The 25,512-nt window shown below is 43.6% G+C and overlaps 1 protein-coding gene across 34 annotated transcripts in view; it reads right to left on the reverse strand.

Annotated features, from left to right (window-relative positions):
- The window catches only part of NFASC (neurofascin), a 187,600-nt gene that overhangs the window by 125,945 nt on the left and 36,143 nt on the right, over positions 1-25,512 (reverse strand). For 31 of the 34 annotated variants that reach the window (XM_073319973.1, XM_073319995.1, XM_073319990.1 and 28 more), the window contains exon 2: positions 8,437-8,523. The exons of 1 other annotated variant lie outside the window; for it this stretch is intronic. The gene's annotated coding sequence lies outside the window, so the exon portion shown is untranslated. Of the gene's footprint in view, positions 1-8,436; positions 8,524-10,625; positions 10,707-12,142; positions 12,262-25,512 lie in introns of those variants that run through there. 2 more of the 34 variants (XM_073319965.1, XM_073319966.1) reach the window with 2 other exon arrangements.

A 25,512-nucleotide genomic window follows, 5' to 3' on the forward strand; every position in this document is an offset into this window, starting at 1 on the left:
TATCAAGAGGAAAAAAATTCTTCTTCTATTCCATACTCTGTCCCCCTTGTCCTCCATAAAATTTCCTGTCCTTTTACCTTGTGCATGCAATGGCACGAGTTTGAAATGTGCCCTGGGATAAGGAGAATGCCTGCAGAATAATTATTGGTATTGTCTTGTTAACAACACTGCTACTCTTATTATTGGGCCAAATCTTCAGCTGGTATAAAGCCACATAGCTCCACTGAAGGCAATGGAGCTATGCTGATTTACACCCTGTGAGACCCAATCAGGAAACATAGTAACGTGTACCAGGTCTGAGCAGTAGTTTCAGAGTTGCTTAAAGTTGAGTGGGGCTTTGCTTCATAAAATCAGTTTGTTCTGCTGCAACAATAAAGTAACACACAGAGAGGCAGGGATCTCAGTCAACACTAAATCCAAGCCATGATGCCAAATCTGGGGCTATTGTGGGCATCCTGGCATGTTCCACAAACAGGCCACACACCAACTCAGCTATCTTAATTTGTTCTCTCTTTTGCCCGCCCCCCGGTTTGTTGAGCAAAAGCGGAACACAAAAAAGGGGGAGGAGTGCAAACGTAGCAAATAAGGGCTTCTGTCACTAAAGAAGTGTGCATCATGGTCTCAGTGCATTATAAAGAGGGAATGCCTGTAATCAGAAAGAACGCTAGCTCTCAAGATCAGAGAAATGCTTTTAGAACAACACTTCAGATAACTACAGCCAGAGGACTAACGCACACAGCCTCAGCAGAAGAGAAGTGTAGATGCCACTTAAAGCAGGTAAGGTTTGACTGGTCTCAGCTCACTTGAACTCTCTGGATATCTGTTCACAAGTTCGTGCTTTTTACAAACCAACACTTGCACTGCCTCGCAGGGGAAGTCAAGATAATCTCTCTCACTCACATCCAAACACTCCTCTTGGTATATAAAGCAGACAGCTTAGACACTACAGGTTTAGGCCTTATAGAAAACCCAAGATAGATCAATGTATTTTGTATTAAAATCAATAGCTTCTCCTGCTCAGAAACCTGCCCCCGGAAGAAAGGCACAGGGAAACAGAAGCTGTTCCTCGCACCACTTCTCCGTGTTATTTCACAGTACATTGCACCCTCTTCTCTATCTCACCCTTTGTAGCAACCCTGCGGCATGCATATCCATTGGGGGGGGATTACGAGTAGCTCATGCCCTGCGAGCTGTATGTATAAAAATTTGCACACAAATGCACACAGCTCTTGATTATTATTACTACTACCACTATTTAAAAAAAGGCAGGAGGAACTGAATAATCTGACTTGCTGATACTCAAGGCAGTGGCTGTAGCTCGCAGCTTTGGAATTTATCAGCCTTGTTATACAAGTCTGATAGTTAAGGTGACAGTTTTATAATGTAATCGGTTTCCTTACAAATCTCTGAGTCACACTATAGCGTGGGGCAACTTCACTTAAGGTCTCTCTGTCTAGGTAGGTTTCAGAGTAGCAGCCGTGTTAGTCTGTATCCGCAAAAAGAAAAGGAGAACTTGTGGCACCTTAGAGACTAACAAATTTATTTGAGCGTAAGCTTTCATGAGCTACAGCTGAATGCATCCGATGAAGTGAGCTGTTGCTCACGAAAGCTCATGCTCAAATAAATTGGTTAGTCCCTAAGGTGCCACAAGTCCTCCTTTTCTTTTTGTCTAGGTACTTATCCACCACTGTCACATCTGAGCACCTCACAAACATTAATGGATTTATCCTCATACCACCTCTCTGAGACTGAGTGTACTGCTACCCCCGTAACACGAGTGGTGGCGACAGATACACATTACCTCACAGCTCTTTCTAAACAGGCCTACTTCATTCTTAAGGTAAAAGGCACTACAGAAAAAAAAAAACTAAAAACAACAACAGAACCTACACAAATTCTAATAAGCTTACCAGAGTTCTCCCCAACTCTAACATGGGCTCTGGCAGGAGAAGTCTTTCAGCACCCCACCTTAGGGGTTTCCTTGTGGTTACAAATTCATCACAGCTTCAGCTCAAAAGAAGCACACTCATGACGAGTTTAGTCCACTTTTTATACAGATCAGGGGTCTTGAATATGGAATTTCTAGGAGCAGGTATTTAGTATACAATGGGTCTCTCCTCGCAAGATGTATCTTCAAAAGGTTGAAACCTTCAAAAGGTTGGCTGCAGAGGGGAAGAATTTGCATTCCCCTCACCTCAGGGTAACTTCCAAGGAAATCCACTTCAGACATATTGTTCCAAAAAGACCACTGAATTTCCTAATGCCTTCCAGAGATAGCATTTATCTTGTCTTCCTGCTAAAGAAGTTCCATGCAACCTCACAATAGCCCCTAAACATTTGTATTGGTAATACAATCAACTCCAAAGATGCTAAACTTACTTCAATAAAGCTCATTCAGGATATTATCAGTCTGTCACAGGGAATCCCAACACAGTGAGGTTAAGTTACTTGCCACTGGCCACACAAGCAATGTGGCAGAGATGGGAACTACACTGAGATCACCTGAGTAGCAGTCCAGTGCCTTAACCATAAGATCGTCAACAGAAGGAATTACTCTAGCTTTATAGCTCTGTTACCAACAGCAGAACTTGACTTAACACATGAAAACATTCCGTGGAGAGAGATGATTTGGACTTCATTGACTGAAGGATGCTAACAAGAAAAACCCAATGCTTCATAGTTATGAAAGCACAGTACCTGCTGGGAATTCTCAATCTGACAGTTGATCAGCAGATTTTTAGGGCAATTTCCTGTAGCAGCAGGGGCACCTTGTTGAAACAGCTCTACTAATGAGCAAACCAAACTCCATCTCCCACTGTCCGCGGACAAAGCCTCTCCCTATATGCTTGTTTGACATCTCCTCGTTTCATCAGTGGGACTTGGAAGTGGTGAGAAAAATCATTCATGGAAGTTCCTTTTGTTTTCCATTAAGTATGTCACAGAATACAGTTTATTCAGGTTTCCTTTCAATGACAATAAATGTTGCATTTAAGGCAGATGGGTTGGGAAACGCAACCCTCATTTGAAATGAAATCAACCAAGATGATCTCTTGAGAATTTGGGGATGTCTAGGGCTCTTCTTTATATTTAGGCTTAGAAGGAGGAGATAGTTATTGGTAAATATTGATTTCATTGTACACACACAAACCAACAAAAATATTTCCATCGATAATAATCAAAATTTGTAGATAGGCAAAGAAAGTAAAAAAGCTGCTTGAGAACTTTAGAGTTTGATTTAAGGATATTTATTTTGTCTGTTTTGACATGTGATATGTTGACAGTTTGTGTTTTAATAGTTATAAAGCTTTAACTTTTTGACTGTCAAGTCTATCTTTATATAATTATTGCTTGATTCCCTCATTGTCTGACCCCCATAATTTCCCACAATGGTGAAAATGTAAATAAATAAAAATAGGGGGGAAAATGCTGAAACCCCATAATTTTGCACAAGTGTGAAAATGTAAATAAGTAAAAATAAAAACACACAAAACAAACATGGATAACTGTTGAAATCAGAAAAAAAATTAAATTCCATCAAGCCTATTTATACTGTTACTTATGGGGGGGCACACTCTACATTGTAATCTGGTTTATTATTATAATCTTGTTTAAGGAGAACAAGGAGTAACTTTAAAGGAGTACTGCAAAGGGAGTTTGAGGAGAGATGAGCTTAAAGGGCAGCATAGCACATGCAGAGAGCAGATGGAATTACACACCACTGATGGGCCACATTCCTGCCCTGTTATCACACTGCATCATATAAGGTACATTGAGCTTTTATGAAAAGCAAAAGAGGAATAGATGGTTCAGTGGATTGGTGAGAGGCTGTGGAACCTCTAACCTTCAGGTCATCATTTCTAAGCCAGCCTTGGTTTGATAGTGACTGAAAGTTGTGACCGAGTTGTGACTTTCCAGTGGCTCTTGCGTGAAATGAATCTAGTGGATCTTAGTCCAATTTGCAATAGACTAGATGACACCATACAGATTGCTTCCACAACTGGCATTAATTGCTCCTCCACAAACCTGCACTGTTGGAGTCTCAGCAGAGATGCAAGGGATTGACGGGATCATGGAGACAGAGCTCCCTTCTTGGACCATTTAAAGACATTTGAGGCATATAGGCAGGACAGCATGCAGATAATTTTTCTCTGCTGCTGCCCATGCTCTGTGGATGGACAGAGGCCTTTGGCCCCTAGGACTGGCAACCTGGCACCTTTCATCAGCACTATATAGAAGGGAAACTCCCTCACAATGTGGAGCAAATAGCAGGATCAAAAACCCATCACCTCCACATAAAAGCTGTTAATGTTTGTATGCGTGCTCCCCTGGTTCGCCTCACCTCAGAGGAAGCAGCATCTCTCATCTGGTGATTAGCAGATTGCTAATCACACACTGCAATAACTATGAACAGCTGTCATTACACAATTCATACAGCAAGTGCTTTGGAAAAGCTGGCTTTCTCCTTCTGGACTCACACTCTAGTTCACTTCATCTCCCCTCCATAGACTTTCCCTCTCAAGGCGAGCACGCGGGGCCCTGTGGGATTTGCAGCAAGCAGCTGATAATCACAGGCAAAGCCAATAGAAGCAACACCCAGAGAGAGGTGACATGCTCTAGTAGACCAACCACACGGTACTGGGAACCACAGACCGAATTCTAACTCTGACTCACTATGTGACCAGAGGCGAGTCACATCCTCACTCTCTGCCTGAGTTTCCCCATCTGTAAATTGGGGATAATACCTGTCTTATGTGATGCTTCATTCATTCCTATCCAGGAAGTGCTATTAGATGCTCAGATGGAATTTGCTAGGAAAGGCAAAGTATCGTCAAATCGTATCCACCAATGCAGAAAACTCCACCCAAATCCAGCCTGATGGAACAGAGGATGTTACAGTTAGAGGAGAATTATAGTTCTCTTTACATGCTGCATTTGCCATTCTTGTGATGCTTCAGAACGGCAGGTATCATCATCCCCATATTATATATGGCGAAACAGTGCCCCGGTACTATGGCAATGGATGTTACATGAACCCCCAAGACAGACAAACTAATGCAGAGAGGTTAAGAGCCCACTTTTCCGGCGGTGCTGATCGCCCACAATTCCGTTTAGAAGCAATGAGAACTGCAAGTGCTCATCACTTCCAAATACCAGGCTCTCGGTGACTTGCTGAAGGCCCATGTCATTATCATTCCAACAAGACATTAGGCTCCAGCCTTATACCTAAGGTCCCACACAACATGTGTTCATGTGAACCAGCAAGCCAGAATGCCACTGCACATTCCCTGTCCACAGTCCTGGGAGACCCCAATACCAGCAAGGCTACAACTGAGACTCAGGGCTTGTCTACACAACATAATAAGACTGCAGCAAGCTGGGGTGTGAATCTACCCCACGCTAGCCAGCTGTTCGGGTAGACCAGTGGCTCTCAACCTTTCCAGACTACTGTAACCCTTTCAGGAGTCTGATTTACCTTGTGTACCCCAAGTTTCACCTCACTTAAGAGCTACCTGCTTACAAAATCAGACATAAAAATACAAAAAAGTGTCACAGCACGCTATTGCTGAAAAATTGCTGACTTGCTCATTTTCATCATATAATTATAAAACAAATCAATTGGACTAAACACATTGTACTGACATTTCAGTGTATAGTGTACAGAGCAATATGAACAAGTCAGTGTCTGTAGGACATTTTAGTTTGTACCAACTTCGCCAGCGCTTTTTATGTAGCCTGTTGTAAAACCGGGCAGATATCTGGATGAATGATGTATCCCCTGGAAGGCCTCCGTGTACCACGGGTTGAGAACCACTGGTGTAGTCCCTGCCGCTGCACCGTTAACAGTTCGTTAGAGTGCTCTGATGTAGTTCCTCTTTGAAATGGGACTAGCTCAAAGTGTTCTAGCCAATGATTAATGCAAACCACCCGGGTGCACATGGTCCGTTAAACCATGGCAGGCTAGCGTGGGGGTAGATGGATACCTCAGCTTCCTGCAGTCTAATTGTTCATATAGACAAGCCCTAAATTCCCAAACTTCCCAGACTACGTGAAGGGGTCGCCCACAGGCCACACTGCTTTTCATACTGGCAATAATAATGGCTTCTCTGCAAATGAGGAGACAGTTTGTCACCAAAGTCAGCTCTTCTCTGTGCGCCCCATGAAGAGTTTACATTCTCCTGCACGTGGTGTCATGTAGGTTAAACTGCATCTGCTCAGCTGTATCACAGCAGCCTATGACAAGATGTAACATGTCACAAATATACAGGGCGAGACACTGAGTGTGAGGTTTCCCCGCTGTTCAGATGGAAAAGGTTAATGAAGCAAAATTGCATAAGCTGCATTGTGTGGATGCCCAGGGGTTAAATTTCCCAACTACTCACAAACCAGGAAATTATTTGGTGACTAATTGAATTCCACAAGTACTCCTTTTCTTTTTGCGAATACAGACTAACATGGCTGCTACTCTGAAACCTGAATTCCACTGTTCTTTATACTTAAATCTTCCAGGGAAGATGCAAACACAAGGTCCTGACCACTAGTGATCAGTAAAGATCCCAGGACACTGTCTTTAGGAGAAGGAGTGTTAACCTTTGTGGAGTCCCAGTCAGAGTTAATCTCAGGAAGCTACAGTGTCAACCCAAATTGCACTTTCAAGTGGATATTTACTTCTGCACCTCCTGTTCCTGTGCATGGCTAAACAGTTATTGTATTCCACCCCAGAGATAGCTGGATTTCAGAGCTGTGTTAAGAGCTCTCAAATTATTTCACTGACTGCAAATGGGTACTGAGGTTTTTAGTTAAGGTTTGAAGTAATATAAGATGATTTGATGGCATTTGATTATTAATAATATTTTTCTGCTATTATTATCCTTTATTTTGTACGAGCTGGGAGGATTGTTTAAGTAATTCACTCACAACAAGGGCAGATCCTCTTACTTCATTCAAGAAACAGGCTGTGACTAGAGTATCAGACCAGAGACGCATAAAATGAAATCTTGACCCCACTGAAATCAGTGAAAGTCCGCATGGGGCCAAGATTTCACCCACAGCAATAAAGAACCATTTTTGATCATAGAGTCTGACCTTCTGTATAACATAGGCCAGAGATATCTACCCAGTGATTCCCACATCATGCTTAATATTCTGTGGTTCAGTGAGAGCACATATTTTAGGAAAGCATCCAATTGTGATTTATAATTTAAAATATTGGAAAATCAACCATGTCCTTTGGTGAAAGGATCTGACACTTGCTGTCAAAGCATGCCATTAATTCAATTGTCAAAGTATTTTTTTTTAAATCATGCCACGTAAAGCATAAGTAGGGCTCAAACGCAGGGCTAGAAATTAACCTTTTTCTGAAGAAGTGAAGGACTAATCCAGATGGATTATTTATTTCAACCAAGGGCATTCTGATACAACTGAAGCTGATCTGATCTGCTGTGCCACTGCCTGGAGGTGATGTTGCTTTCCAGACACTGAAACTGACACATGGAGTGCCTGCTGCTTGCAGGCTCTTCTGTTTTAGTGTCTGGACAGCAGCAGCTCTGGATAGAAGCAACCACGTCACAACAAGCTCAAGTTAGGTGAGCTGGGGATGCATCTATTCTCGGTATTTGCCCACATCAAAGCTGGCCAATCCCAGAGTCGGATCTCTGCACCAGGGTTTCCAATGCTGTTAAAGATCCACACACACTTAATTAAGATAGGAAACAAGTTGGGTAAATATTAAACTGATTTACTGAGCTTTTCTTTGGCCTATGGAATAAGTTAATTAAGTTATCATAGACTGCTCTTGAATTCGGTAAGCAGCTAAACATGCTTTCCACCAAAGTAATGCAATTATTTCAGTACTATTTTCACCAACCAGGAAGGAAAGGGGAATAAGGCACACAGACAATCAAAGTAGCTTTGGAATCATTATTTTAGTCCCCAAATTTTTCACTGTCTTTAATTGGACAGAGGCTCAAGTCACTAAATTTAGAATCAAATGGAAAGCGAGAACACCTCCAGGATGAGGAGTGTTCAAGATCTGAGGTTTTCATTGTGCTGTTGATATGAAGCTGGGGGATCATCTGTAAAATTCAGATCAGGATTCATATTTCTTTTTGGAGGGCTAGTGAAAGCCATTGGTGAGTGTGTGTTACAGGTCCTCCTGTTTGTGGCCAATCCTCAGAGGATAGGAGTTGTTCAAAATCGCCCTAAACTGTCTCTCTCTAGCTGTAGCAACTCATGCATTTAGTTCTGGAGGTCCCTGGTTCAATCCCTGGTGTGCTGACTGTCACACTAGGCCTTTACTCGGGGGTTTGGTTTGGACAGCAGCCGTAGCCACAGTTAGCCTTGTGCCCAGGGTTAGCTTCTCTAGTTTGTTAACCAGTATGAAGTTCAATTCAAAACTAACTTGGTTATGACTGAAATAAGCGAGGTGCTGTGTCTTACCTTAACACTGTATCCTTGGTCTCTTAAATATTTGTTGCTTGTCTTAAAGATTTCAGGTGACTATTATTCAGCCTATGGAAAATGGGGCTGGGGAGGGGACACAAAAATCAGAATGAATGAATGGATTTGTAAAGAATCTGTACATTACCTTTTATAAGTTTTCTACGAGTTCTCTAGAATTTTTAAGCCATGATTTTTAAAAGCAACTGGTGATTTCCAATGCCCAAACTGAGACACCTTAAAGGGGCCCAATTTTCAGAGGGTGCTGAGCACCCCCACCCCAAAATCAGGACCCCTTCGAAAGGTGTTTCTGGTTAGGCATCACAAAGCTACGGCACTTGAAAAACATCACTAGTTACAACTGAAATCTTGGCTTTAGCCTCTTGATCTCCATCACATTTTAACTAGTCACAGACCATGAGCACATTTGTACATGATTGCAAAACATCAAAGCAAATTTTCAGAACATCAGATTCTGCCCTCAGGTTCATCAGTGCAAGTCATCAGTGCAATATTTGATGTTTTGCCTTGGGTTAAAATCATGTTTTTTAAGCATGTAAGTATAAGAGTCTTCTCTGGAATATTTCCCCTCTTGGGACCTGAGATTTTGGGGCAACTTTTATGTAATTGTGCAATTGGATTGTTTTTCCTGAGAAGACTTTTTTTTTTAAAATTAGTTTCTCAAACAGCAAGCATTTGACACAGTAAAGAGTGGATGGAGTTACATGGGGGATGCAAATCTGGAATAACTGAGAGTAGAATTTGACCCCCAAAACAGAAACCATGTAAACGGACAAACCTTACAAAGATTTAACATTAGCATCTTTGCTTCACAGAGCTTAGAACATACATGTCAAAAAAGCAACCTTAAGATGACGTGATGAGCCACTCCCTCTATGGCTGGCTCTAAATCATGGGATCACAGATATAATAGATAAGTTTTGATAATTAGATAATGCACTTCTTCTCCCTTAGGATTGTTCCCTTCAGTACATTTATTAGTATTTTGCCCAAACGAGGTGTAAAAGTCCCAAGCAATGCAGAGTCCAGTACTTCCCAGAGAAGACAACTTCACAGCTTAATCCTGCTCACTGTCAGGATTTCCCATCTCCCCATTCAGTCTAAATTTCCCCTCTTTCCCATTCCTCCTTGTTTTACTTCTTTGTACCAAACTAAACAATCCCATCTCCCACAATACCCTTCAAGTATTTACATAAATTCATGCTCCCCTCATCCCCAACCAATTTAATTATGGTTTTGGCAAAATGCACATATTTCGCTCCTTTAACCTCCCCTCAAACTCAATCCATTCAGTCCCCTGATAATTTTATTCTCTCAACTCCTTTCCAATTGGCCAATCTGGCAAATGGAAGCACAGAACTGAGTGCGATATTCCAGATGTGGTCACACCACAGCTGTATGAAGCAAACTTCCTCCCGCTGTCCTGGGTGGTGGTGGTCTTTGCATACACACTGCTCAGAGCTGCATTTACCCTCAGCTCTCACAACGTACACCACTTTTTTTTTTTTTAAGTCCAGGAAGAAATAAGCCAAGAGGACCCTTAGCTAAGTTGTTAAGAGTGTAAATAATTCCTTCACAAAGCCCTTATGACCAAAACTGGAACATACAAGGAGAGAGACTAATGTTATGGCTCAGTGGGGTAGTTCCAGATACCATATCACTTGGTCATCTTTTTGACAGCATCACCATTCCATCGTTTGTACAGCTAGGAAAACAAGTTGCCTCTAGACACATTCCAATCACAAAATGGCATTAAGCTACAAACCATCAACAGACCTCAGAGAAGCCTTTGTTACAGACATATTTAAAAGCCTGATCTTAACCAGTAAGAACATAAGAACAGCCATACTGGGTCAGACTAATCATCTAGCCCAGCATCCTGTATTCCACCAGTGGCCAATGCCAGGTGCCCCAGAGGGAATGAATAGAACAGGTAATTATCAAGTGATCCATCCCGTCACCCAATTCCCAGCTCCTGGCAAACAGAGGTTAGGGATACCATCCCTGCCCATCCTGGGTAATAGTCATTAATGGACCTATCCTCCATGAACTTATCTAGCTCTTTTTTGAACCCTGTTATAGTCTTGGCCATCACAACATCCAAGTTCCAGTGGTACAGCCTCAATTACGTACCACTGCCTTCAAAGAGAATTTGCTCTTAGTCTCACCTTCCTTTGTGGATTATATCTAACCAGATATATACCTTCTGCTGGGGTCTGAATGTGAGCTTATAGAAGCCTCACCCTTTCCCAACTCAAGCACAAAATAAAAAGGTTGAGTAATTACCAGCTGCTGAGCTCACCCGTGTAACAAAATGCTGGAGGGGAAAGGAGGATGCAGGAACTTTTATATCCACAATTTGCGATTATGAAATCGCACTCACCTGGGAAAACATCCAAGAACAATGTTTGCCTGTACTGGAGGAGTCAAATTTCTGGCAACACAAATGAAACCAGAGGCCAAATCTGCTCTTGCAGTTACATCAGCGTGAATCCATGTTAACCCCACTAGAGCCAATCGAGTCATTCCCATTGCATAGGTGAGAGTCTGGAGTAACTCCACTGAAGTCAGCTGAGTTGGTCCCGTTAGGCTAGTGTATCACAGCAGAATTAAGTACAATGGGTGTAATAAGAGCCAATAGCCGCATTTTATTTGGGAAACAGACAGGTAACAACGAAGGAGAGTTTGGTGAAAACCCAACACCTCCTTCTCACATACCCAAATTCCTTAACATCTTTCCCTGGAACAGGAAGCAGCCCCTCTGCACTCGGTTTAAAGCACATACTCCCAGTCCTAGGCCCTCAGAGGATTCAGGCTTTAACCTTTCTGTGCAGGAAGGCACGCACCTTATCAACATGCAGCATTATGGGATGGAAACCACAGTCAGGCGGAATAAAAACCAGTAGTGCCAGGCAACCCACCAGACAGGAGGAAAAGGTCAGCAGGAGGATTTGTGTTGGAAATAAGCTCATGTCACTGATCGTGCTGAACCAAGAAGTTAGGAAAGCCAAGTATGGAGTACAGGGACAGGTTTCTAGGTTATACTAAGAAGGGGGAAAAAAAACCAATGTGGGAGACCCCCATCTGCAGTCAGCTCAGCTCAAGGCCCAACACACTGCTTATAACCCGTTTGAGACCTGCACGGAGGACCTGCTCCCGAGGGAGCTTGCCTGAGACAAACCAAACAGGGACCTCTGAATTGTGGCCTTGTGTGCGCTAAATTTAACTGCCTCCATCCTACTTCCCGGAGAGAGAGAGCGCGCGCGCGAGCGCCCAGGGAATGGAGCTCAGTAATACCTTAAAGGGAGGGGGAAGTTGATAAATAGCGTATCCTCTTCCCTTCCCAAATGTAGAGCTGGGCAGTGCGACAGCTTTGGGAAATATTCCGAAGGCCAACTCTTCCATCCCCCCCTCCATCAACAAGCGCCCACAGCCAGGGTCAGCAGAGGTGGCTTCTGCAACAATGGGGAAGGAGAAAGGAAGCCTCTTTGTCCCCAAAGCCACTGAATGGCAGCAGATTCATTTCAGGGTTGCTAAAGCTGTAACTTAAGGGTCTATGATGGGAAGGAGGGTGGAGTGAGAGTGGAATCCACCTGTTTTACAAACATGCAAAATATACACCAACTGGAGCACCAGGTCCCCTCCTGCCCTGCCTTCCTCAGCCCTGTTGCACATGGACACTCACAAAGTTCCTTGTGGGGCTGTCCTCTGCAGACATCTCATTCCCTACGCCACGCATTGGAAACAGAATTCCACTGCCTCTGGGGTCACCTATGGGTATAAGGGAGCAAGCAGGAGCCAGCCCTGAGGAAGGAAGAAGAGGGAGCAGAAATAGGAAAAAGTCACACCAGCTGCCGTGACAAGCTCAGAGAAACAATCAACAGTCTCACCAAGAAAATACTTCTGTTTGTCCTCAAAGGGCTGAAAGAACAAAGCAGGATTTGTGGTTTCTCACTCCCCTGCAGGAATTCACATTCTGGGACATTCTAAATGCCATTTTTCTACAGAGAATTTAATTATCAGCCATACCCAGAATGCAGCAAGCAAAAAAACACCAACATGCGCCTGCATTAGCACAAGCACTGGGATAGGCTCAAGGCAGTGACATTAAAGAGATCCATACGTCTGAGCCAGAGAATCACAGGAGTCGCCAGTTATGTCTTGACTGCAGAGCTAGCCTGCGCTTCAACCCAGGTGTTGCTCCAACCCTCCTTCCATGCACATACAAAAACCTCTAACCTGGTCTTGAGGGTGATTTAAACCAGTGGTTCCCAAACCTTTTACTAAGGTGACCTGCCAACTGCATTTTGTCTTTTTTTGCCATTCACAACAACATATGCGCCCCGGCACCACAACCCAAACCTTGGCCAGGTGGAGAGGGGAAGCCCCAGGGAATGGGGGGAAAGAGAGGCAGAGGGGTGGAGAGCAAGCCCACAGCGGTGGCTCCTGTCCCATAGGGCTGGCCCCAGTTCTCCGCTCAAGGCATTGCAACTTGGCATGCGGTGTCACAGCATCACTCAGGTTTGGCCCAGCCACCCCTCATAGTGTGATATCAGCAGGACCCATCCATTGTGAATGACCTCACAGAGTGGCCCAGTTTAATGCATGGCTAAGAACCAGCAGACAGCCTGCTCGAAATCCAGCCCAACACAGAGGCTATCACACAATGCACAGGCACCATTGTAGATGCAGCTGCACAGGGACGCAGCCGCAGGCTTTGCAATGGGAGTGCTCCAGCATGGCTAGCCTAACTCAGCAGTGATGGCATTGAGTCAGAGTTTAAGGCTGAAGACCAGATCTAGTCTGACCTCTCAGGTATCACTGGCCACCAACATGGCCCAGCACCTGCAAACTAAACCCAATAACCCAAATTAGACCCAACGTGCTCAATAACTTTATAATTTAGACACAGAATATATTTTTTTTCCTTTTCACGTGTAAGGCTGCAGGAGCCGGTGGAGGTCCAGCTTCTGATACAGCTCCAGAAAGCAGGTATTCCTTCAGCAATGTATCAATCTCTTTTTTAACAAGATGTTTTACAGGTTGCTGGCCACCTCCCGATCCCCATACATTGTCTATATGTTTTCCACCTTTTATCACATTCAACAGCACGGTAGCTTGGACCAACTCAGCTTGAGCCTGGACAATCCACAGGGACTTTGTTGCAGTCTGTGTTAGTACTACATAAAATCCCATCTCCAACCGTTCTTGCAATAAACTGGCCCACTAACTGTGGCGCCCTGGGAGAATCCAACACCAGTTCAGGTAGTTCTTTAAGTCATCTCTGTGCTCACTACTCTCCCACAGAGGTCAGAGGAGAGCTCAGATATCATTTCCCTGCAACTATCCTTCCCCTCTAATGCCAATGATATTGCCAACACGGACATACCCACAGATGGCAGAGATCTGCTAGTCACACGCACAGAGTCGCCGACTTTGTGATTTCCCCAGGGCTGCTGGATCCCCGCTCCACCCCAGGCCATGCCCCCACTTCACTCCTTCCCCCAAGCTCCCACCTCCACCCCACCTCTTCTCACCCCATTCTGCCTCTTCTTGCCCCTGCTCCTCCCCTCCTGCACGTCACTGAACAGCTGATTACAGCGGCACGGAAGGCCCTGGGAGGGCAAGGGAAGAGCTGATGAGTGGGCCTGAGAGGTGCGGGGTGGGGGAGAGAGAAAGGAGCTGATCTGTGGGGCTGTCGGATTTTTTTTTCCCGTGGGTGCTCCAACCCACGAGCACCCACAGAGTCAGCGCCTATGCACACACCCATCGGTAGATCTTTCCTCTTGGTATCCTGCACTCCCAACCCTGGTCTCTACCTTCTTCCCAGTCTTTTCACTTCACTCCAACCTTTTTAATCATGCTGCTCCCAAACCCAGGGTCCAGAACTATCTCCCTGTCCTTCTCTGCACCTTCAGACCCATCTCAAGCAGGCTTCCCCGGCTCTTTACCTCACCCTCCCTCTCCTGAAACAGTCTTTTGTTTGACTTGTGTCTTTACTTTGGGTCTGACTCTGCAACATACCATGTGCTCCGTGTGAGGTGATAGCTACCACCTGGCTCCCGCTGAAGTCAGTGGGAGCAGAGATCCTTCAGCATCTTAGAGAACCAGGTCTTTACATTCTAAGCTCTTTGGAGCAGGGAACAGGCATCACAGCGAGGAAAATGTATCCCAGGAAGAATTGTGGGTATTAATCCTACAGTTCCCTCTTGGACCAGATCAAAATTCTCAAGTCACTGCTGACAGAGAACATCTGTTTGGTAGTCTCCCTTCTCTGTTACAGGAAGAGCACCATAAGCCCATGTCTAGACCTTTGGGGTGTGTCTCCTACGTGCTATTTCCATGTCCTTAGATAACATGCCTTGGAGCTTTCCAATTAGATGGAAGGAAAAAGTGTCACCAACAAGATAGCAACGTGACCACTGTTTACTGATTTAGTAAGTGATCTGTATTTACTGACACTGATCCCTTTGCCAGAATCCAGATGAGGGCCCCCAGGCTGTCGTCATTGTAATTTCACAGAAAGCTGGCAAGAGGTACCTAGCTGCCAGATGCCACATCTGCCTTCAGCACACAGGACAAACATTAGCCCTGCTAGGTGGAGGTTTCAATAACCCCAGCTGTGTACATCGAGGCTATTATATACCATAATGGCCCGTTCAAAATTAGCCTGTAACATTGTGAGTCAATTTCACTAAGAAGATTCAATGTACATGATTAAGCCGCTGCAGCCTTCCCAAAGACAATCTTCAAGCACATCTGGTTTCCATGCGCTACAAAATGCCTTTGACATTTAATTTCAAACCCCAGGCACTTAAAGAGCAGTGACAACGCAAAGGAACACTGAAGCTGACATTTCATCCCTGAGCTATCTGATGTGCAACCTTTAGACAACACTGCAATACACAGAAGAAGGGAGAAAAATGTGGGACAATTAATGAAAAACTTAACAAGAGTCAGATGACAAGACTGCAAGACCTCCTGGATCATCTCTATATCCTTTAATATCACCGGGCGGTCTTCTAGACTACCTCTCTCTGGGGCTGGCTTTCCTTGCCAGACGCATGCATAGCTCCGAATTATATTGAAGGGATTTGTGGGAAAGAGTTTAGATCTAGCCTATTCTTGAACACTTAAGAAATAGATCCTCAGTATCCTCCCTTAGCACATTAATCCACTGTGTAATGCTGTTAGGAAATTTTAGTTTAATAACTTTGCTGCTCTAAAATCCCTTTTAAAATTCAAAAATTGCCTGTAGCTTCACAATAGCCTCGTTAAAAGGCATTTATTCCTGTTTTACAGATGGGGAAACTGAGGTACAGAGAGGCTAAGGCCTAATATATTTATTTATAAAGTGAATAATTTTGGGTGTTCAACTTCAGACACTTAGGTCTGGTTTTCAGAGATGCTCTCACTCATTTCAAGTGGAGCTGGAGATGTTTGGCACTTCTGAGAGATCAGGCCCTATGTATCTCCAGCTGGGCACTCAGAAATGGAGGTAACCAAATTTCTGAAAATCTGGGCTGAGGCAAAGTCAAAGAAAATTAGTGGTAGAACTGGAATTAGAACCCAGGAGTTCCGAGTAGCTGATCCGACACTCTACTCACTCTATCACATTGCCTTGCTGCAAAAGGTTGCAATTGCATACTTCATGTTTTCACTTGTGGCTTCAGGCCATTCCGTTGTTACACCACTCCTAAATAATTCACTCCTTTTATATTATTTCTTCCTAAATCTTTACACAGGGTCAACTCCTTACTCTTCTTTTATTCAACCCTTAAGACAAAGCTCCCAAATCCTGAGAGGTACTGAGCACCCACAGCTCTGTTCAAGTTAACAGGAGTTAGTGGTACTCAGCACCACTCAAGATTTGGCCCGCTGACTTCAGAGAGAGTTAGGACTTCAGGATTCGATTCATGCTGGTTGCCATCACATCATCGCTCTTCCCTTAGGGCTGGATATGAACCCACTGAATTCAATAGAAAGACTCCCCAGCCTTAGTGGATTTGGACTAGATTCTAATTTCACTTACAACAGTGTCAGAGTTACTCGTGATTTACACTAGTGTGAAAAACATAAGAATCTCACAATTGGTCTACACACTACATTGTAAAGCCCCCTCAATACTCATGCTCCGAGCCTTTTATAATTCTTTTACACCTCACTTCACATTCACTTCAATTTATCAATGTCTTTTTTTTTTTTTCTAGTGAAGCAGTAAAAACCTGAACTAGCTATGAAAATATATTTCAGTGTGTAGGTTTGTGTTTTTCTCTCTCATCTGTATCCTGTTCCAAATTATATTACTTGTTTTAGCTCCAAATATACCAGCCTCCTCCACTCACACTGCTATGATCTCACTAGAAAGAAAGTGAAGAAATTTGGAAGAAATGTGAGATCAACCACCTCCATGCAGGTTGACGACATGTGCAAGTGAGCGGGCAAAACGAACATGTGAAGGTGCCATGTCCCAGAGCCAGTTTACAGTAATGAGTAACGACGCACCTGATCCAACCCAGAGTAGGCAGTGCCAATCAACCCTGCCTGCTGCCACTGTTGAAACAGAGATTTATATAAATTTTTGCCCTGGGCACATTAAGGAAAGAACTCATCATTGAAGCCTCATTTGTTTTTATTGTGTTCTTCATTTTGAGTCACTGTCCTCTCTCTTAGAACAGTCTGTGTCCCAAATCTGGCTTCTCTGGATGGAGCTACAATTCTGGTAGCTTGGAAAAGAAATTATTTCATGCTCTGTTCCACCAACACAACCCTCCGATTACTCTGTGGCGGCACCCACATACCCCAGAGCAAAATGGCAGCTCCTGGGGTGGACACACTGGTGCCTGCATCAATCTTTGAAATGCCAGGATGAAGAGAGGGGTTCAAGCTTCAGGGTGATGATTAAATTTTCCATACAAGAAGCCCAGTGTTGGGGTTAGAAAGAGGTGAAGCACTTACTCTGATGCTGCTAGTGGGAGTTTTCCTAGAAGTCAGTGCTGCTAAAGGTCAGGTTACATAGTCCATCCCCCCCAACCGTTCGGTTAAAGAACTGGACTTCAAACAGTTAAACGTTATTTTTTTCTTGCTGTAGGTTGTAAAATATTCCCATCATCCCACAAGCTGCAGCTAGCACACAAGGCCTGGAATACTTTTCCTCCCAAGCCTCACTGATTGTAAATCTTCACTAGAGAGCGAGGACTGAAGCAGAGGAAAGCCAATTAATTAGGATCCGTCTAGATGTGCAGCGCTGCAACTGGACTGATACATCTGCGCCACTGCAGCGCCTCTGGGGAAGATGCTCTAAGCCAACGGAAGAGAGCTCTCCCATCGGCACAAAAAACCCATCTCTGCAAGCGGCATAAGCTATGTCAGCGGGAGAAGCTCTCCCGTCTACATCATGCTGTGCACAAGAACACTTATTTTGGTGTAACTTATGTCACCTAGGAGGGTGGAATAGTCACACCCCCAAGCAACGAAAGTTTTGCCAACAGAAGTCTATATGTCTACAGTACAGCCTGTGGTAGGATAAAGATAACATAAAAGAAAGGGTGCTTTGGGGGTACCCCAAATGCCTGTTTGTTGCATCTTTCCACAGCTCACTCTAACAGTGTAGAATGAAGCTCTGGTTCATAAAGACTCATTGTTGCAAAGTCATGAATAAAAAAAAACTAAACATGTGTTTGAGAAGAGGTGGCATAGTCCAGTGGTTAGAGAAAAGGACGGGGAGCCAGGAAGTGCTGAATCAGCACTTGGTGATTGCCTGTTCTGTTCCTTCCCTTTGGGGTACCTGGCACTGGCCACTGTCAGAAGACGGGATGCTGGGCTAGATGGACCCCTGGTCTGACCCAGTATGGCCGTTCTTATGTTCTTAACCCATAGCAAGTTACTTGAGCTCCTTGTGCCAAAATTTATGTGAGGTATAACTTCCAGTTTTCTAATAACTCTCTTATCTAGCTTCCCATCAGAGGGCTGGACAGCTCGGACAAATTTTCTTCAATTCACATCAGCTCTGGCAGGGATACTGTCAGATTTTCCAAGATAAACAGGTACGGAACTAGCCAGTATGTTTATTGCAGATGAGTCACAGCACCACAAGAAGCATTGGAGGGGACTCCACTGAATCAGTGCTGAACCCAGTCCTGCAGGTTGGGGCTAACGGGCATTATGCTGCGAAACAATGTCCTATGGATGAAATATACAAACTAAGGTCCCATAACATTTGGGACCATTGAATCTCCCACAGCATCTCTCCAGAACAGTCCTAGCATTCTGGCCAAATTCCAGTTCAAAGACTCCCTTAAAACTTCCCCTGCAGTTTAGATTGAACACAGTATTATTCCCTCTTTGGTCAGAATTCTTCGAAGAACTCAACTTCCCAGTTAGGCAAAATACAGGCCAAATTTTCAGAAGAGCTTAATACGCTCTGTACGAAGCTCTTTTGAATATCTGGCCTGTATCTTGTAACTTCCAAATTCTTGACTTTTAGCAAGACTTGTAAATCACATACAGATGTAGGACAGGTTCCACCATTACTCATAATTAAAGCTGCACGATTTCTCGTAGTTTTTTGGAAAAGGTTGAGGTTTTGGTGGGGGGGGGGTGGTTTTGGTGCTGTTTCACAACACAAGTTGTCTTGGTTGTAAAACCTTCACAAAACTACTGTCTTCATATTGAAAAATAGGCAACATTTCAAAATTGCACATGGTTATTTACAATTAATTTTAATATAAAAGTGTTGACTTGGGTTTCAAAATAAGATCATTTTGTGTAGTCCTATTTTCAACAAACATGCACACAAAGCGAAATTTTGGGCCACAGAGTTGGGCCAGTTTTTAAAAAATAAGCAAATCCCTTGATTTTTTTTTAAGCTTATCCAATTTTCAGCATACCTCTGTTTGTAACAGATAGTCCACTAATCCGTATGTTTTGTGGACCCTAATAAATTAACCAAGTAGCATATGCACCAGGGCGATGCTTTCAGCTGTCACGCTTGTAGATCTAGTCTGGGGTTTTCAAAAGCTGCCTAAGGGAGTTAGGCTTCCAATTCCTCTGGAAAGCCAATGGGATTTGGGAACGTAAATCTTTTAGGCACTTCTTAAAGTCCCTGCTTCACGGTCTTAAGAATTTTGGTAAGTCAAGCATGCATTTAAAAAAACAGCTACATTAAATCATCTTCTCCCCACAGTTATGTTCACAGCCCGTTTATTAAACCCCCTCAAAGAACAAAGAGAATTGGGGAGGGAGAACGCCAGTGTCACTTGCTACATCTTAAAAACAATTGAGGGGAGAGAATTCATTTCTGCCTTCCAACTCTGTTAACATGGTCTTGCTGCTCACAAGATTTAAAAAAAAAAAAAAAATCAAGGCAATGCAAGTACGACATTATGTAGAGCTCTATTCTAAACCCCTGAGAAGGAAGAGAGGGCTAGTCACAAGTTTGATCATTTCTGCGCTGGAGTTGAGTCCCCTCTGGCTACGTCCCTGCATTCAATATGGATATCCTGTTTGGTTCTAGAATTTTTAAGCTTTAATTTCAAATCAGGAGTTTCATGGCCTCTTCCGTCCACTCACTGTGTGCCCAGTAATTCAGAATGGCAATATGACATCATACCCCTTCAGCTGGTACAAAGGGACTTCCGTTAACCAGATTAAAATGTGTCTGATATAGCACATGAGAGTGGTTTTCTGATAATATGAGAATAGGCACATACTCCCAACAAGAGGCAAACACAGCAACCTGTGTAGTGATGAGCTGAAGGTCTTTCCTAGGCACCCTCTTAGATTATGTTTAGAAGATTATAATGTTTACTTTCAGTTTCTTAGATCAAGGAACTAAGAACAGGATGGAGGGAAATAAAGCTGCCCTCGTGGGTCACTGGCCTGATTTTCAGAAGTGCTGAGCACCTACAAATCTCATTTTAGTCAATGGGAACTAGAGGTGCTCAGCACCCTTTGAAAAATCAGGCCCTCTAAATTTGTACGAAAGAATCATCATGGAAATTGACAAGTGCTACCACTATAGGGCCTGATCCTGCAAGGTGCTGAGCATCATTCAAATGGGAATGGTGGACTCAAAGGTTTTCAGAGAAACTGTTCAGCATCTCTCCAGGATTAGGCCTAAAATGCGTTCTGCGACTTGAGGTACATCAGAATTCGGTCTCTAATTAGTGCTTTCTGTAGCGATGGCATAAAGTGCCAGTTCCCACAGTTATTCTACAACACAGAAACAACAGGGCTGCTCAGTTTCTTGATTACTGTGGCTGTGCATTATGTTAGACCCGCAATCCCTTTTTTAAAGTGATCACAACGTAGAAAGAGTATTGATTCCTTGTTGAATGGTACCACTGCTATCGACAGCATAGGTAGATGTGTGGCTCTTAAATCACCTACCCCACAAAACAGTGGGCTGATTCTGAAGCGGATGCTTCCAATATATTTTCCAGTATTTAAAATTCCTGAAATTATTAGGTTGGCAATATTTTTCAGTTTTAATGTAATGGGACTTCAACAAAGGAGTTTGCCCAAGCAGACTAGAACCAGACCTGATTCTCAGATGCACGATAAGGCACCAATCATGCTCCCGTTGAAGTGAATGGGTAGACTCGCAAGGATTTCAGTGGGACTTCCACACAAGTTCTCACTAATAGAGTAAGGGCTACGCAAGTTTATGACCTGATTCTGTTTCTAGCAGTACCTAGCTCTACGGGTAACTCCACTAACTTCAGTGGAATTACCTGTGGTGTAACATACCAGAAGTGTGTCAGAATTGGGCCCCTGGTGACAGCTCAATATAGGCATGGTATTTTTTGTTTATTTGAAAAGCCACATTTGGTTTTAGGATATTGTAAATTACAAACAGCTGGTATTTTGGCTGGTTACTAGCGGCAGAGATTATAAATTCTCATTATCCTTCAGACAAAATGCATAAAAAAAACCCCCATCACTGTCAAGTCCCAGTGCAGATAAAGTTTGGCACACTATTATTTGAAAATGACTAAAAGCATGCAATTAGCTTGAGAACAAATGTCTATTCTAGGTAGTAAGCTTAGGATTCTTTATCTGGCTTCCAAATATGGGTCATGTGACAGCTGGATGTTTAACAGTTGCAAAAACCTCACTCCCTCTAAAGAATGCATACAATTCTCATAATATTTGCATTCTTGTCACTGCTCTCCGTTTACAAAGCCAATCAAGAACGGGAGGCATTCATAACCCTACTTTGCACTGTTCAAGACTCTTCCAGCTGAGATCTCAAAAAATTGTACAAACACTACAAATCAAGCTTTACAATAGTCCTTTGAGAGTATTCCTCTCCCCACTTTACACATGTGGAAACTGAGGTACAGAGCGGTGAAGTGACTTGGCTCCAGGTTGCACAGAAAGAATCAGCAGAGAGTTGGGAATAAAAAATTCAGATTTTGTAGCTCTCAATCCTCTACGCTACCCCCAGGACAACTCCTCCCAAGTTGTTGGGTTTAGCGTGCAGATGCTGGGCATGAGAGCATGCACTTGATAACCCAGTTCACCATAAAGCAAATGCATGACATGGCTTCCTTAAGTACAACGCTCTGTCAATGTACCTCATTTCTGACCAGTATCCCTCATTTGCTATCAGAGATCTACTAGTCCTCTAACATTTATTCTTACCCAACTGTGTGTAGCTCACAGTCCATTACAACTTCTGTCCTCTGGAGCAAGGGCATTTTAAAAGCTGATGACTTTGTTTGAAATATTTAGACCAAAATCCTTAAAAAAGCCATTAATGATGAGACAAAGACACTGATCTCTTACTTACGAAAGAGGTTTCTGACAACGTGAAACCCAAAGAAAAAGCCTCATTGAGGTTCCAGTCTGGCAGACAAGCAGTACCACGTGGGAAGCAGGAAAGTAGGTGAGGTGAGATGATGGAGCTAAAAAGGATATGGGGAGGGTGACTGTGCCCTTCAACATGACTGGGGGACATGATCATTTTTCCTGAAGAAGAAACCTGACCAGAGCAGTGAGAATACACCTGAAGAAGTTAGCATAAGGGCCTTTTATGGCATTGAAGTTCTGATCAGCTTCCTAAATGAGCATTTGCATCTTCCTCCTCACCTGCCCTTCCATTCTGAAGGGAACACAGATAGTCATGGCTACTGAACTTTTTGTTACATTCTTATAGGGGATGGCTTAGACGTCTAAGTCTGCAATACACAGGTGCTTTGAAACCCCAGGTTGATACTGCAGAAGGGTCGACTCAGCCCTTTAACTTGAGATAGGTAAGTGGAAGTTCCCCATGGAGATGATCAGTCAGATACTTGGATGGGGCCCAATTCTAGCCTCAGTGTTTTTTCAGTGGCATAACCATTTTCTTCAATGCAATTTATTCCTGATTTGTACCAGTGAGAGATCAGAATCAGATCTGGGAGATAAACTTCATGGAGTTTCCTGTCCTGTATGTGGGACTAGCCTGAACAGGTGACAGTCTGGCCCATAGATTGGAAAGATCTCTGGTATCCTTTGGGATGAAGGGTGACATGTAAAGAGAAGATATTTATCAATGCAACACAGCAGTCATACCATGTGCTATTGAGGCAGCATAACCTGCTAGATAAAGCACTGGACTGGAAGTCAGGAGACCTAATCCTGGCTCCGCCATTGGTCTGCTATTTGATTTAGGAAGCCATTTCACCACCCTGCCACTGCTTCCCATCCCATCTTTTGTCTGTCTGGTGTATTTAGACTGTAAACTCTCTTGAGACAGGACCTGTCTCACTGCATGTATACACAGTGCCTAGCACACGAAGGTCTGCATGCTGCTGTCATTTAATACCAGAATACCAAAACGCTTTACCCGAGAAAGGTAAAAGGAATCACCTTTGAGATAGTCCCTACATGAAGCGATGGAGATCCTGTTGGAAATATTCTTCCAGCTAAAGTGTCTCACACTCACAAAGCCACCACCACCAAGAGGCAGGAGTCTGGCAGAACAATTAGCGTCAACAAGACCAGCGCTGTGAACCAGACAAGCTGTAAGATTAAATCACAGCAGCATTTTATCCATCTCTTATTTACTCTAAACGAACAGGTTTCTACCATCGAGGTCTTGTTGTGGCTTGAGAAATGCAAGAGGGATATTAGCACTGGGATCAGTGTTTAAAGCCAAGACTGGGGGTTTCGGGGGGGTCGGGGTGGATTGGAGGAAGGAAACTGTGCAGCTGGTAACCTGGATGCTTCTACAAAAGCTGAAACGAGTTTCCTTTTCACAGGGATGTCTGTGATACACAGAGAACCAGATTCGGTCCTAACTTAAGTGGATTCAACAATAACTAAAGTCATTCAGGGTTGCACCAGTCAATGCCATAACTGAATCTGGCCGAGTAATTTCGTTTTGTAGCAATGGTTACAGTTCCCTTTTGCAAAGTTATCACCATTCAAACCTCGCTTGGCAAAACACGCAGACCCCAACTGTGGTAACAGTATCCTCAGCTGTTTGGTTTGTTCCACTGGGACCATGGCCGTTCCATGTATCCATAGCAACCAGCATTTATGCACAGAATTTCCCATGTGAACAGGTCGGGGGGTGGAATTCAGACACTACTTCAAAAATTATTCATGAAAAATTAGTCAGAGCTGTGACTCTGCCCCCAGCAATGCATGGAAATCACTAAGCAGGAGACTTTCCCTTTCATTTCCCCTTCGCAAAAGGTGTTAATTGCAAGAGAGGGAAGAGTGTCATTTACTGGAATTTTCATTCTGACATGCCAATTTCAGTCCATGGCTCTACTTAAAAACTTCTTGTTGAAAAAAAATACACACTGGTGGGGACGCAGAGCAGTTGGCACAGTACCATCCATCAGACCAGCCATCTACCACTGCTCTTAGACATCTTGCATTCCTCTAAATTCAGCTCACGTTACAATTTAAGCAAAACTAAAATCTCCTAAAATATTAATATAAAGGGGATTCTTTTGAGATTGCTGGATGCAGATACAGTAGAACCTCAGAGTTATGAACATCTTGGGAATGGAGGCTGTTCGTAACGCGGAACAAAACATTATGATTGTTTTCAAAAGTTTATACCCGAATATTGACTTAATATAGCAAAAGAAAAATGCTGCTTTTAACCATCTTAATTTAAATGAAACAAGAAAAAGTTTCCTTACTTTGTCAAATATATATATACATATTTTAAAGTCTTTTTTTAGTAGTTTACATTTAATACAGTACTGTACCGGTATTTGCACCTTTTTTGGGGTTGGGCATGGGCGTGTCTCTCTCTGCTGCTGACTGACTGTGTATTTCCAGTTCCAAATGAGGTGTGTGGTTGACCAGTCAGTTCACAACTCCAGTGTTCATAACTCTGAGGTTCTACTGTAGATCTTGTGGTTCTCTCTTGCTTTTGGACTGACTCATGTAGCCAGTACTCACCCTGAGCCCAGACCTGCACTAAGCATGACATGTTCATGTCGCATCCTTCCCCCCTCCCCAACTTTGTATTTTTTTTTAAACATAAAAACACTTAAGGCCTCATCATACAAACGCGAGCCGTTTCTTTGAAATCAGTAGAGCCACTTCAGCAGCATGCAGACACTAACAGCTTGGGTATGAGACTCCACTACAGCTGGGGTTCTCAAGTTATAACACTGTGGTAGCTTAAAAGGAACATACCGGTACATTCACCATAAGACTATGGGCCAGGTTTACAAAGGTATTCAGGCACCTACCCATATTGTCGGTGCCTACGCACCTTTGTAAATCTGGCCTTGGATAAACAGTCATGTCTGTTCACTCACTATTGGACTTCCCCTCCCCTGCTGGCTGGGTTGCTGGTGGGTGTAGTTTGAGAGAGCGGCTGAGGAACAGGAATGGAAAGATTATTCTTTTGAATGGACAGTGCTGCTGGTCTCCAGCCCTAGGGGAGGCAGGTGAGCATGCTCACTCTGTACTCAAGTCCAAGCTAATCAGGGCCTTCGGTTCCCAATGAAACAGGTGCTAGATCGTTTCATTACAGCGGTGCCTCAAGAGGTGAGACAGGCACAGAAAAAACAACATGATTTGTAGTGAATGCGGCCT

Source organism: Lepidochelys kempii, chromosome 21 (assembly GCF_965140265.1).
Source record: "Lepidochelys kempii isolate rLepKem1 chromosome 21, rLepKem1.hap2, whole genome shotgun sequence".
Taxonomy (NCBI): domain Eukaryota; kingdom Metazoa; phylum Chordata; order Testudines; family Cheloniidae; genus Lepidochelys; species Lepidochelys kempii.